General features: G+C 34.9%; 1 long non-coding RNA gene across 1 annotated transcript; it reads left to right on the top strand.

Annotated features, from left to right (window-relative positions):
• Positions 1 to 4847: 4847 nt before the first annotated feature.
• On the top strand, positions 4848 to 14250 carry LOC140814825 (uncharacterized). Its single transcript, XR_012114175.1, has 3 exons — positions 4848 to 4976; positions 9164 to 9421; positions 13882 to 14250. It is a non-coding gene; the product is annotated as an uncharacterized lncRNA (long non-coding RNA).
• Positions 14251 to 14577: the final 327 nt, after the last annotated feature.

Raw genomic sequence — 14577 nt, forward strand, 5'->3', positions numbered from 1 at the left:
AGCTTACAAGGTAAGCTCTGAAGTCGCTCCACGAATGACGCTGATGGCTAATCAAATGGGTGATTGCACTAATCTCTCTCGGATGAACGTAGACTGCTTTCTTGTACAGGTTCGTGACGTATCTGGACTGTATTGCAAATTTGCTAGCTTCCTTATTGAGAAAACTTCCTTATATACAATATAATATTTCCAATTAGGTGGATATCCAGTATTAATTTACTGTGTATCTTGCACTGGATTTCGATTTCCATGTATTATTTATATTTTCAAATTTATTATAACTCGAAAATAAATTCTTATACATGTCTATATTTAATTAATTATGTGCCCAAAAATTTGGGTTCTCACATCCCTCCCTTCTTATTAGAAGTTTCGTCCTCGAAACTTGAGTCGGTTTGACTTTCAAAAAGGTAAGGATATTGCTTGCGCATTTTCTCTTCAAACTCCCAAGTAGTTTTCTCGTTCTGTGTGTTTTGACTATTGCACCTTGACGTAGGGAATGATACGTCGTCTTAGTACTTGGTCCTTGGTGTCCACAATATGAATAGAGACATCTTCATATTTCAGCTCTTCCCCCATGTTACCTTTGATCATTAGCGGTTCAATTTCCATAACATGGCTTTGGTTCGAGGTGTATTTCCTTAGTTTGGACTTGTGAAATATATTGTGGATTCTAGATATATCTGATGGCAATGCTATTCTGTAAGACAATGTGCCAATCTCTCCAGAATTTTGAATAGTCCTGCGTACCGATGTTTCACTTTTTCAGCTTTACTGAATCTAACGATTCCATTATATAAGCTTTTTCACCCCATGTGAATTCCATTGGTCTCCTTTTAAGATCAGACTAACTCTTTTGCTGGTCTTATGCAACCTTGTGTCTATCTTTGATGATGACCATTTTTTCATTGTCTCTTGGATTAGTTCTAGCCTAGTTATGACTGTCTCCTCTATTTTTTCCATGCACAGTGATGAACGACACTTTACTTGTTGGCATACTTGTCACTTAGATATAAACTCGGTGACATCTCTTTTCATTATGCTTCACTAGAAACTTACTTTCAAATCTCTGTACATCTTTGTACTACCTGGGTGGGTCGGGAATATTGACTTATGTGCCTCTTACATCACTTCTTATCGAAGATTGTTGATATCTGGCACACATAATCGTTCTCTCATCCCTAGGATTCCGTCTGGGTCCACTTGAAAATCTGATGACTTTATTTTCTTGGCTTGTTCTTTGAACTTCTCTAGTGTCGTGTCTCGACTCTGATTTAACTTGACTGCTTCCCGAAGGCATGGTTGCGCGGAGAATGATGTTATGTTATCTTACCCATGTTTGAATCAAAGGATCGGCTACCTTATTTGCTTTGTTGGCGTGGTAGCTTATTGTCAAGTCACAGTCCTTGAGTAACTCTATCAACCGTCTTTGTCTCATTTTTAATTCTTTTTGAATGAACAAATATTTGAGACTTGGTGTTCAGTGAGTGAATATTTCACACTTGACATCGTAGAGATAGTGTCTCCAAATTTTCAAAGCAAAGATCACTGCTGCCAACTCGAGATCGTGAGTATGGTAGTTTTGCTCCTGTGGCTTTAGTTGACTAGCCTCTCTTCCATGAGTACGCCTCTGACATCTTCCTTTGATCCTTGTCCTCAGTAGATAATACCAACATTGGTGTAGATGCTAGCTTCTCCTTTAATGTTTGAAAGCTCTTTAACATCTCTCTCTTCAGTTGAATTCATAGTTCTTTTGTGCGAGTCTCGTCAGTGATACGACTACTGAAGAGAAGCCCTCGACGAATTTCCGCTAATAGCCTGGTAATCTAAAGAAGCCTCTAATTTCGGTTCCATTCTTATGTTTCGGCTAATCTAGATTTGCCTCTAATTTCTTAGTTCCACTGATATTCCTGATTTCGATCTCACATGACCTTATTCTGAATGCTGACATTGAGGTGTCTTCTGCTCTGACCTTTAGCTGATGATAGCATGTCCTCAGGTCAAGCTTAGAGAAGATTGTAACTCCTTTACGTTGATCGACAAGACCGTATATTATTGGAAGAAGATACTTATTCCTGATTGCGATCTTATAAAGTTCTCTATAATCTATACACAATCTCATACTTTCATCTTTCTTCCATACAAATAGGACTTCAGCTCCCCAATGAGATGCACTTGACATAATATGATTTTTGTCTAACAACTCTTAGACTTGTTCTTTAAGCTCCTTGAGTTCATCTGGAGCCATTCGGTACAGTGCATTGGAGATTGGTGCATCATCAAGTACCGAATTTACACGAAATCTACTTCACCATCCAAGACCATTCCAAGAAGCCTTTCTGGAAAAACGCCCGAAAATTTTCGTATTACTAGAATATCTTCCAACTTCAGCTCATCTACTCTTGCACTTTGTTTACCATTGCTAGGTAAATTTCTTCGCCCGATATTATGGCTTTCCAAGTCTGGGAAACAGAAAAAAATGTATTTCCGTTCCTTGGTGTTGCCATGGTACCTGATTTCTTCTTGGTTCGGGGTTCAGAGTTTGACATTCTTACTCTGGCAATCTACTATTGCATGGCTCTTAGATAATCAGTTCATCCTTAAGATGGCGTCGAGATCTATCGAAGTGAGTTGAATCAAGTCGGCACTCAATATATGTGATTGATGCTTATTTAATCTTATCTTGAAATTATCCCGATTACTATCACAAAAATTAAAACCCATATAGAATATTGAAACTTAACTCAATATCGATCTATAGCTTAAAATCCGAAATTATAACATAGTCGTTACCTCAAATAATTATTCTTTTACTAAATCTTACTTTTATCAAGATCATGAGCCTATCACACTCTAATACAAAGGAGTTCATTAAATGTCATTCCCTTTGAATCATTCTTAGTACCATAAAAGTCAAAACTTATTGTACTATACTTTCCTTGATACCCATCAATATCTCATAACTTATTTTATTTACGTAAGGTCATAGCCTACTTGTTATCCCAAAATAATATAAATTCTTTAACCTGGAGATATTGTCTCACAAGATATTCCAAGGTTGAAAGTCCTACATATTTAAAGTTAGCGCTTACATTCTTAATAACCCAAACTTAATACCCACACAATTAATTGTTACTACAAAATCAACTTCTCTATTGGAATACCCAAAACTTGTGATATAGTTTTTATATCAACTTTTCTCATATTAGTTTCCATAAATAACTTATCATCCCCGAGTCAAATCTTTTATCTTAAATTAGAAATTTCAGTCAACTTATCTCTTATAGGTATATTCCCAAAAATAAATACAAATACTAATTGTTCTCATAATACAATTCCATAAAATTTCGACAAGTAGTTCAAGAAACACGTTGAACGGGATTTTTTGAGAAAGTTTCCAAAAGTAGAAAGTTTGGACATTGACCCATGGATAAAAATAATACGTTGAGAGGAATCTAGAACAGTTGACGGAATTAAATTCTGAGTTTTCTACGAAATGTTATGAGTTCTACGAAACTTTCCTAAAATAACAAAAACGCAATTTCAAATATCTAAATAAAGGAATTTCGTGTTTTCAGACTATGCCTCACAACAAGTTGTGATATTACTCGTTGGTCGTTCCGAATGGGACTGCATTGGCCGATTTTTAAAATTCCACCGATTTTTTTTTTCCGAATAATTTTCTTCCCCAACCGGATTATGAACCTGGCGGCTCTGATACCACTTAAATGTCACGCCCCGAGACCGGGGTTAGTCGACACCGGCGTTGTTCAACAATCACATAATCGCCAAACAACAAGCCTCGTAGTTCAGTATAAACCAAAACCAGTCTATTTCATAATTAACTCAAAATAATCTTGTCTTACAGTGATAAATTCCAAAACGAAATAAAATGTGCGGAAGCGATATACAACTTGAATCGAAACTTAGGAAGAACATAAGTGAGAAATCTTCATATCTCGAAACTTCATCTCCAACTCCAAAACACGTCTTATTCATCCTTGTCTACTTGATCTTCATTCTCATCTGGGGAGAAATGTAAGGGGTGAGTGTTTGGGAAACACTCAGCAAGTGGGGGCCGATCGATTACCACAAATACATATAAATATTATTTAAAACCCATATTGCAACTGATTTTTTTCAAAACGTAGTATCTCATATCAGATCAGAATCGGAATTGAAATGCGAAACAGAGATTATCAGACAATTCAGAACAGAACGAATCAGAACAAATGAAAATACTGTTATTCATCTCGTTATCCATGGTCAAATTGTCCCCAATATGTTAGTCCTCTAAAGAGTGAGGCCGAAACACAGTTTTATACCCACTGATGGGGGCCGGAACACAGTTTTATACCCACTGATGGGGGCCGGAACACAGTTTTATACCCACTGATGAGGGCCGAAACACAGTTTTATACCCACTGATGGGGGCCATATATAATTTACAATCGTCGTTCCATATCCCACTCGAATCATAACAGTGCACCACAAAATCAGATGTATCAAACAACATTTATCGGAATTTTTTGAATGAACTCAGCAGAATCAAAGAACACCGGAAATAGAAGAACATATCGTACATCGATCGAGATTTTATAAAATATATAATAGCATTTTTCGAAAATGATTTGGCACACATAGACGCATGTCATGAAATACTTATACAAAGTTTAAGGTACAAAGAAATACATAGCAAAAGCCCACTTACAGTATTCTGACTGCTCAAGGAAACGTGAATGGTGAGATTGCGGCAGAGCTTCGCTACTTGAGGATGAAAGCTTCGAAAATATGCTAGAGAGGATTTCGAGATTTGGGAGTGCAAGTTCTAAATGAAGAGTCCTCCTATTTATAGGCACGGAAAATCAGCTTACAAGGTAAGCTCTGAAGTCGCTCCACGAATGACGCTGATGGCTAATCAAATGGGTGATTGCACTAATCTCTCTCGGATGAACGTAGACTGCTTTCTTGTACAGGTTCGTGACGTATCTGGACTGTATTGCAAATTTGCTAGCTTCCTTATTGAGAAAACTTCCTTATATACAATATAATATTTCCAATTAGGTGGATATCCAGTATTAATTTACTGTGTATCTTGCACTGGATTTCGATTTCCATGTATTATTTATATTTTCAAATTTATTATAACTCGAAAATAAATTCTTATACATGTCTATATTTAATTAATTATGTGCCCAAAAATTTGGGTTCTCACAGAACAACGAGAAATTAAACTAATTTTAGTTTTCAAACTAAGCGGAAGACACTCAAATTAATCACTCGTAAAAATCGATTAAGTATTTTGAATAACATTTAAAAGATATATAAGTTGAATGTGATAAAAAGTTTTTGGTTAAACATATTATCAAACATTTAATATGCAATATTCTGGGTATTTGAAGAACACATTAAATGTTTCAACAAAGCATCTTAAAAATAGTAGCAATAATTAAATACAATAAATAAATAGACACGAATTTGTTTATGGATGCTCAGATATTAACAACTCATATGTCATTCATTCTTCCGACTCCGAAGTATTTACTAAAAGATTTTGATTTATACAACTCTTTGTACAAACCAATTTCAACTTAGGACTTATACATTGCATAATTGAAACCTTAGTACACTGGTGAGATAATGTTTGACGTCTGTTATGCATAAACTACAAAGACAATATTTAATATTTTTATGTGAATAATCACTCAACTAAACTTTGAAAATCAACCCTCGTGAATGTGTGTGAGTGATATTGTGTGAGGATTTTTACAATGCATGTATATATAAATGTATATTCTCACACTTGAGTTTGCTCTCATTCTTGTTAATTTCTTCATGTATGTTGCCCATTTTTTGAATGCTCTTCCAAATCTTGCCTTTAATCTTCAATATGTTGTATATATAGTCTCCAATAGTGATATATACGTTAGAAAAAAAGAATATGACCCTTTGGAAAGGTTGTGTACGGCTTCTCACATTGTAAAGGCCAAATTCGTGTTTCTGACCATTTTCTGAAACTGAGCTGTTAGAAGATCGAGCTGATCAAACTGTGCTGATCTGATGGTCTGATCTGGTCTGTTATGAGCTGGAGTCGTTGACTTAATATGAGTTGTTCCAAGTGAGCTGTTTCCAAGCAATTACAAGTCGAGTTGTTGGCTTTCCTTTGTTATACTTCATGATTCGTCAGTTTTTTTACAAATTGATAACATAAAAGTTTTAGTGTTTTTTTTTCTCTTAACTTTCAATGGAATTAAGAATCATTCGTATGAGAAAAACATGCTTGACATATCAGGTTGTTAGCAATTTAAAACTTGTTCTTCATTCTGTACAGAACCAACAATTTCATCGTGATTTATCAGTTTTTTCTGATATCATTCAAACTTTGACCTGTGAAGATGTTTGTAGATTGCTTTCTTGGATTTGTAATGCATATTCAATAGTTCCATTTGAATAATGAAGCTGAAAGATACTACCAAAATATCAAATCTGCTTTATTTAAGTTGACATTTGTTTTCATTTCCATCAGCTCAATCTTTCGACTAATATTTCACCTAGATAAACTTCGAACCAACTATGCTATTGGGAAATACGACTTGTTTAAAATTGAGTTTTCTATTAATTCGTTTTAGCAGCTTGTCATTTGTATCATCGAACTGTGAGAATTTATTGTAAGACTGCAACTTGTCATATTTTCAGTTTGGTTGCTTTCGAGATTCAGTTTCTAACTTTAGAAAACAACTTCACACTTGAGTAAATATATTATAAACATGATAATATGTTTTGTTATCATATAAAATCCAGATTGGTTGAGTTTCTCAACCCAACAGGTTGTGATAATAAAAAAAATCACAAACATTTATAATAATTTAATTAAAAGTTTTATAATTAAGCATCACAATTTATATATTTAAAGTTGTATTTATCGAATTTAATTAGTCAACTGTACCAAAATCATGAACTCGAAGTTTCAGATCTCCCCAATTATTACATGAAATAGTTTAAATACATAAAACTTAATCGAATTCTTTAAGACAATGTCACACATTTATAATCGTTAAATAATTTGACTTGATCCATAATTAAAATGAAATGAACCACTATTTATCTAATGGAAAAATCATACTTTTTGGGCGGAATAAATGTTCTTTTATGTATTTTATATTCAAATGCGATATGGTTATTCACTCACATCAAATTACTGATGGATTTGTATTGTTATCTTTAATTAGTCAAATCTTATACGTATTCATGTAAGATAATATATAGAGTATGTTTTTTGTGAGAGTATCTCATATATATATATATATATATATATATATATATATATATATATATATATATATATATATATGTATGTGTGTGTGTGTGTATTATAAGATGAATCAATACGATTTATATTCAAAATGAAAAATAAAATTTTTAACATAAAATGTAATATTCTTTTATGAATCGGGTCCGATTTGAATTCCATCTCATAAAATTGGTCGTAAAATAGTTTATGTAATATACACACTTACTGCATAATCTTGCTCAGTTAGATATGAATGATAAGAATAGTAAGTGTGAAGATGACATCGTGATCTGAAATTTGAAATAAAATATCGGATTCGAAATTCAATTATAACAAATTATTTTTGAAAAAATGAATTGGAGTTATGATTTGAAATATTCCTGAATTAGATTGCCAAACATCAAATAATTAACACATAAATGAAAAAAAAAAAAACTATTTTACCTATATTAAAACAGGTAATATTAAACTATTATTTAATCAGTTTTAATTTATAAAACTAAGATATGACTTGGTGATAGAGATTTTTTGCTTCTTTATTCATTGTGGGTTCGTACAATATGAAAAGGTGGGAAATGTTAAGCGTCATTATCAAAACCTAACCTCACATTGTGGTTTTGACCGAGATGGGAATGGAGTCACATCCACTCTTATTTGAAAGCAATTTCATATTATTGTGAGACGGTTTTACGGACAATATTTGTGAGATGAGTTTCTTATTTGGGTCATCCATGAAAAAGTATTATTTTTTATGTTAAGAATATTGTTTTTTATTATGAATACCGATAGTGTTGATCCGTCTCACATATTAAGATTCGTGAGACGGTCTCACATGAAACCCACTCATTATTCAATTACCATCTGTTAGATTTTTTCTGAGATAATCTCATATATTTATAATCATAATACGGGTTGTCATGCCCCGAGACCGGGGTTAGTCGACACCGGCGTTGTTCAACAATCACATAATCGCCAAACAACAAGCCTCGTAGTTCAGTATAAACCAAAACCAGTCTATTTCATAATTAACTCAAAATAATCTTGTCTTACAGTGATAAATTCCAAAACGAAATAAAATGTGCGGAAGCGATATACAACTTGAATCGAAACTTAGGAAGAACATAAGTAAGAAATCTTCATATCTCGAAACTTCATCTCCAACTCCAAAACACGTCTTATTCATCCTTGTCTACTTGATCCTCATTCTCATCTGGGGAGAAATGTAAGGGGTGAGTGTTTGGGAAACACTCAGCAAGTGGGGGCCGATCGATTACCACAAATACATATAAATATAATTTAAAACCCATATTGCAACTGATTTTCAAAACGTAGTATCTCATATCAGATCAGAATCGGAATTGAAATGCGAAACAGAGATTATCAGACAATTCAGAACAGAGCGAATCAGAACAAACGAAAACACTGTTATTCATCTCGTTATCCATGGTCAAATTGTCCCCAATATGTTAGTCCTCTAAGGGGTGAGGCCAAAACACAGTTTTATACCCACTGATGGGGGCTGAAACACAGTTTTATACCCACTGATGGGGGCCGAAACACAGTTTTATACCCACTGATGAGGGCCATATAAATTTACAATCGTCGTTCCATATCCCACTCGAATCATAACAGTGCACCACAGAAACAGATGTATCGAACAACACTTATCGGAATTTCTAAATGAACTCAGCAGAATCAAAGAACATCGGAAACAGAAGGAACATATCGTACATCGATCGATATTTTATGAAATATATAGTAGCATTTTTCGAAAATGATTTGACACACAAACAAGCATGTCATGAAATACTTATACAAAGTTTAAATTACAAAGAAATACATAGCAAAAGCCCACTTAGAGTATTCTGACAGCTCAAGGAAACGTGAATGGTGAGATTGCGGCAGAGCTTCGCTACTTGAGGATGAAAGCTTCGAAAATACGGTGATGCTAGAGTGGATTTCGAGATTTGGGAGTGCAAGTTCTGAATGAGGAGTCCTCCTATTTATAGGCACGGAAAATCAGCTTACAAGGTAAGCTCTGAAGTCGCTCCACGAATGACGCTGATGGCTAATCAAATGGGTGATTGCACTAATCTCTCCCGGATGAACGTAGACTGCTTTCTTGTATAGGTTCGTGACGTATCTGACTGTATTGCAAATTTGTTAGCTTCCTTATTGAGAAAACTTCCTTATATGCGATATAATCTTTCCAATTAGGTGGATATCCAGCATTAATTTACTGTGTATCTTGCACTGGATTTCGGTTTCCATGTATTATTTATATTTTCAAGTTTATTATAACTCGAAAATAAATTCTTATACATGTCTATATTTAATTAATTACGTGCCAAAAATTTGGGTTCTCACATCCCTCCCTCCTTATTAGAAGTTTCGTCCTCGAAACTTGAGTCGGTTTGACTTTTAAAAAGGTAAGGATATTGCTTGCGCATTTTCTCTTCAAACTCCCAAGTAGTTTTCTCGTTCTTTGTGTTTTGACTATTGCACCTTGACGTAGGGAATGATACGTCGTCTTAGTACTTGGTTCTTGGTGTCCACAATATGAATAGAGACATCTTCATATTTCAGCTCTTCCCCCATGTTACCTTTGAACATTAGCGGTTCAATTTCCATAACATGAATTGGGTTCGATGTGTATTTCCTTAGTTTGGACTTGTGAAATACATTGTGGATTTTAGATATATATGATGACAATGCTATTCTATAAGGCAATGTGCCAATCTCTCCAGAATTTGAATAGTCCTGCGTACCGAGGTTTCACTTTTTCAGCTTTACTGAATCTAATGATTCCCTTATATAAGCTTTTTCACCCAATGTGAATTACATTGGTCTCCTTTTAAGATCAGACTAACTCTTTTGCTTGGTCTTGTGCAACCTTGTGTCTGTCTTTGATGATGACCACTTTTCCATTGTCTCTTGGATTAGTTCTAGCCTAGTTATGACTATCTCCTCTAATTCTTCCATGCACAGTGATGAACGACACTTTACTTGTTGGCATACTTGTCACTTAGATATAAACTCGGTGACATCTCTTTTCATTATGCTTCACTAGAAACTTACTTTCAAATCCATGTACATCTTTGTACTACCTGGGTGGGTCGGGAATATTGACTTATGTGCCTCTTACATCACTTCTTATCGAAGATTGTTGATATCTGGCACACATAATCGTCCTCTCATCCCTAGGATTCCATCTGGGTCCACTTGAAAATCTGACGACTTTATTTTCTTGGCTTGTTCTTTGAACTTCTCTAGTGTCGTGTCTCGACTCTGATTTAACTTGACTTCTTCCCGAAGGCATAGTTGCGCGGAGAGTGATGTTATGTTATCTTACCCATGCTTGAATCAAAGGATCGGCTACTTTATTTGCTTTGCTAGCGTGGTAGCTTATTGTCAAGTCACAGTCCTTGAGTAACTCTATCCACCGTCTTTGTCTCATTTTTAATTCTTTTTGAATGAACAAATATTTGAGACTTGGTGGCCAGTGAGTGAATATTTCACACTTGACATCGTAGAGATAGTGTCTCCAAATTTTCAAAGTGTCGAGATCGTGAGTATGGTAGTTTTGCTCCTGCGGCTTTAGTTGACTAGCATGTCTTCCATGAGTACGCCTCTGAGATCTTCCTTTGATGCTTCGCTGTAGATGGTAAAATCCTTGTCCTCAGTAGATAACACCAACATTGGTGTAGATGCTAGCTTCTCCTTTAATGCTTGAAAGCTCTTTCACATCTCTCTCTTCAGTTGAATTCATAGTTCTTTTGTGCGAGTCTCGTCAGTGATACGACTACTGAAAAGAAGCCCTCGACGAATTTCCGCTAATAGCCTGGTAATCTAAAGAAGCTTCTAATTTTGGTTCCATTCTTATGTTTCGGCTAATCTAGATTTGCCTCTAATTTCTTAGTTCCATTGATATTCCCGATTTCAATATTACATGACCTTATTCTGAATGCTGACATTGGGGTGTCTTCTGCTCTGACCTTTAGCTGATGATAGCATGTCCTCAGGTCAAGCTTGGAGAAGATTGTCACTCATTTACGTTGATCGACAAGATCGTATATTATTGGGAGAAGATACTTATTCTTGATTGTGATCTTATAGAGTTCTCTATAATCTATACACAATCTCATACTTCCATCTTTCTTCCTTACAAATAGGACTGTAGCTCCCTAATGAGATGCACTTGACATAATATGCTTTTTGTCTAACAACTTTTAGACTTGTTCTTTTAGCTCCTTGAGTTCATCTGAAGCAGTTCGGTACAGTGAATTGGAGATTGGTGCATCACCGGTACCAAATTTATCTCGAACTCTACTTCACCGTCCAAGACCATTCCAAGAAGCCTTTCTGGAAAAACGCTCGAAAATTTTCGTATTACTAGAATATCTTCCAACTTCAGCTTATCTACTCTTGCACTTTGTTTACCATTGCTAGGTAAATTTTTTTCGTCCGATATTATGGCTTTCCAAGTCTGGGAAACAGAAAAAATGTATTTCTGTTCCTTGGCGTTGCCATGGTACCTTATTTCTTCTTGGTTCGGGGTTCAGAGTTTGACATTCTTACTCTGGCAATCTACTATTGCATGGCTCTTAGATAATCAGTTCATCCCTAATATGGCATCGAAATCTACTGAAGTGAGTTGAATCAAGTCGGCACTGAATATAATCGATTTACTACTGATTTTTTTTCTATCTTGAAATTATCTCAATTACTATCTCAAAATTAAAACACATATAGAATATTGCAACTTAACTCAATGTCGATCTATAGCTTATTGACTTAAATCCCGAAAATTATAACCTAATCGTTACCTCAAATAATTATTCTTTTACCAAATCTTACTTTCATCAAGACCATGAACCTATCACGCTCTAACACAAAGGATTTTATTGAATGTCCTTCTCTTTGAATAATTCTTAGCACCATAAAAAGTCAAAACTTATTGTACTATACTTCCTTTGATACCCACCATATCTCATAACTTATTTTATTTACATAAAGTCACAACCTACTAGTTATCCCAAAATAATATAAATTTCTTAGCTTGGAGATATTGTCTCACAAGATATTCCAAGGTCCTACATATTTAAAGTTTGCGCTTAACATTCTTAATAACCCAAATTTAATGCCAACATAGTTAACTGTTACCACAAAATCAACTTCTCTATTGGAATACCCAAAACTTGTGATATAGTTCTTATATCAACTTTTCTCATATTAGTTTCCATAAATAACTTATCATCCCCGAGTCAAATCTTTTATCTTAAATCAGAAACTTCAATCAACTTATCTCTTATAGGTATATTCCCAAAAATAAATACAAATACTAATTATCTTCATAATACAATTCCATAAAATTTCGACAAGTAGTTCAAGAAACACGTTGAACTTCGAGAAAGTTTCCAAAAATAGAAAGTTTGGACATTGACCCATGGATAGAAATAATACGTCGAGAGGATTCTAGAACAGTTGACGGAATTAAATTCTGAGTTTTCTACGAAAAGTTATGAGTTCTACGAAACTTCCCTAAAATAGCAAAAACGCGATTTTCGGAGGTCTAAATGAAGGAATTTGGTGTTTTCGGACCACGCCTCACGACAAAGTTATAATATTACTCGTTGGTCGTTCCAAAGGAGACTGCATCAGCCTTTTGCCATATTCTGACAATTTTTTCTTCCCAATTGGATTATGAACCTGGCGGCTCTGATACCACTTAAATGTCACGCCCCGAGACCGGAGTTAGTCGACACCGGCGTTGTTCAACAATCACATAATCGCCAAACAACAAGCCTCGTAGTTCAGTATAAACCAAAACCAGTCTATTTCATAATTAACTCAAAATAATCTTGTCTTACAGTGATAAATTCCAAAACGAAATAAAATGTGCGGAAGCGATATACAACTTGAATCGAAACTTAGGAAGAACATAAGTAAGAAATCTTCATATCTCGAAACTTCATCTCCAACTCCAAAACACGTCTTATTCATCCTTGTCTACTTGATCCTCATTCTCATCTGGGGAGAAATGTAAGGGGTGAGTGTTTGGGAAACACTCAGCAAGTGGGGGCCGATCGATTACCACAAATACATATAAATATAATTTAAAACCCATATTGCAACTGATTTTCAAAACGTAGTATCTCATATCAGATCAGAATCGGAATTGAAATGCGAAACAGAGATTATCAGACAATTCAGAACAGAGCGAATCAGAACAAACGAAAACACTGTTATTCATCTCGTTATCCATGGTCAAATTGTCCCCAATATGTTAGTCCTCTAAGGGCCATATAAATTTACAATCGTCGTTCCATATCCCACTCGAATCATAACAGTGCACCACAGAAACAGATGTATCGAACAACACTTATCGGAATTTCTAAATGAACTCAGCAGAATCAAAGAACATCGGAAACAGAAGGAACATATCGTACATCGATCGATATTTTATGAAATATATAGTAGCATTTTTCGAAAATGATTTGACACACAAACAAGCATGTCATGAAATACTTATACAAAGTTTAAATTACAAAGAAATACATAGCAAAAGCCCACTTACAGTATTCTGACAGCTCAAGGAAACGTGAATGGTGAGATTGCGGCAGAGCTTCGCTACATGAGGATGAAAGCTTCGAAAATACGGTGATGCTAGAGTGGATTTCGAGATTTGGGAGTGCAAGTTCTGAATGAGGAGTCCTCCTATTTATAGGCACGGAAAATCAGCTTACAAGGTAAGCTCTGAAGTCGCTCCACGAATGACGCTGATGGCTAATCAAATGGGTGATTGCACTAATCTCTCCCGGATGAACGTAGACTGCTTTCTTGTATAGGTTCGTGACGTATCTGACTGTATTGCAAATTTGTTAGCTTCCTTATTGAGAAAACTTCCTTATATGCGATATAATCTTTCCAATTAGGTGGATATCCAGCATTAATTTACTGTGTATCTTGCACTGGATTTCGGTTTCCATGTATTATTTATATTTTCAAGTTTATTATAACTCGAAAATAAATTTTTATACATGTCTATATTTAATTAATTACGTGCCAAAAATTTGGGTTCTCACACGGGTGAATCCGATTTATATCTAGAATGAAAAATAATATTTTTCATAGCTCAGATCAGATAGGATGAATCGTAAAACGATCTCACAGTAGTTTTTGTGATACAATTGGCAAAAATTGTGTGAGACAGTCTCACGGGTCGTATGTGTGAGACGGGTATCTTATTTGGGTCATCCATGAAAAAGTATTACTTTTTATGTCAA

Source organism: Primulina eburnea, chromosome 15, assembly GCF_022965805.1.
Source record: "Primulina eburnea isolate SZY01 chromosome 15, ASM2296580v1, whole genome shotgun sequence".
Taxonomy (NCBI): Eukaryota; Viridiplantae; Streptophyta; class Magnoliopsida; order Lamiales; family Gesneriaceae; genus Primulina; species Primulina eburnea.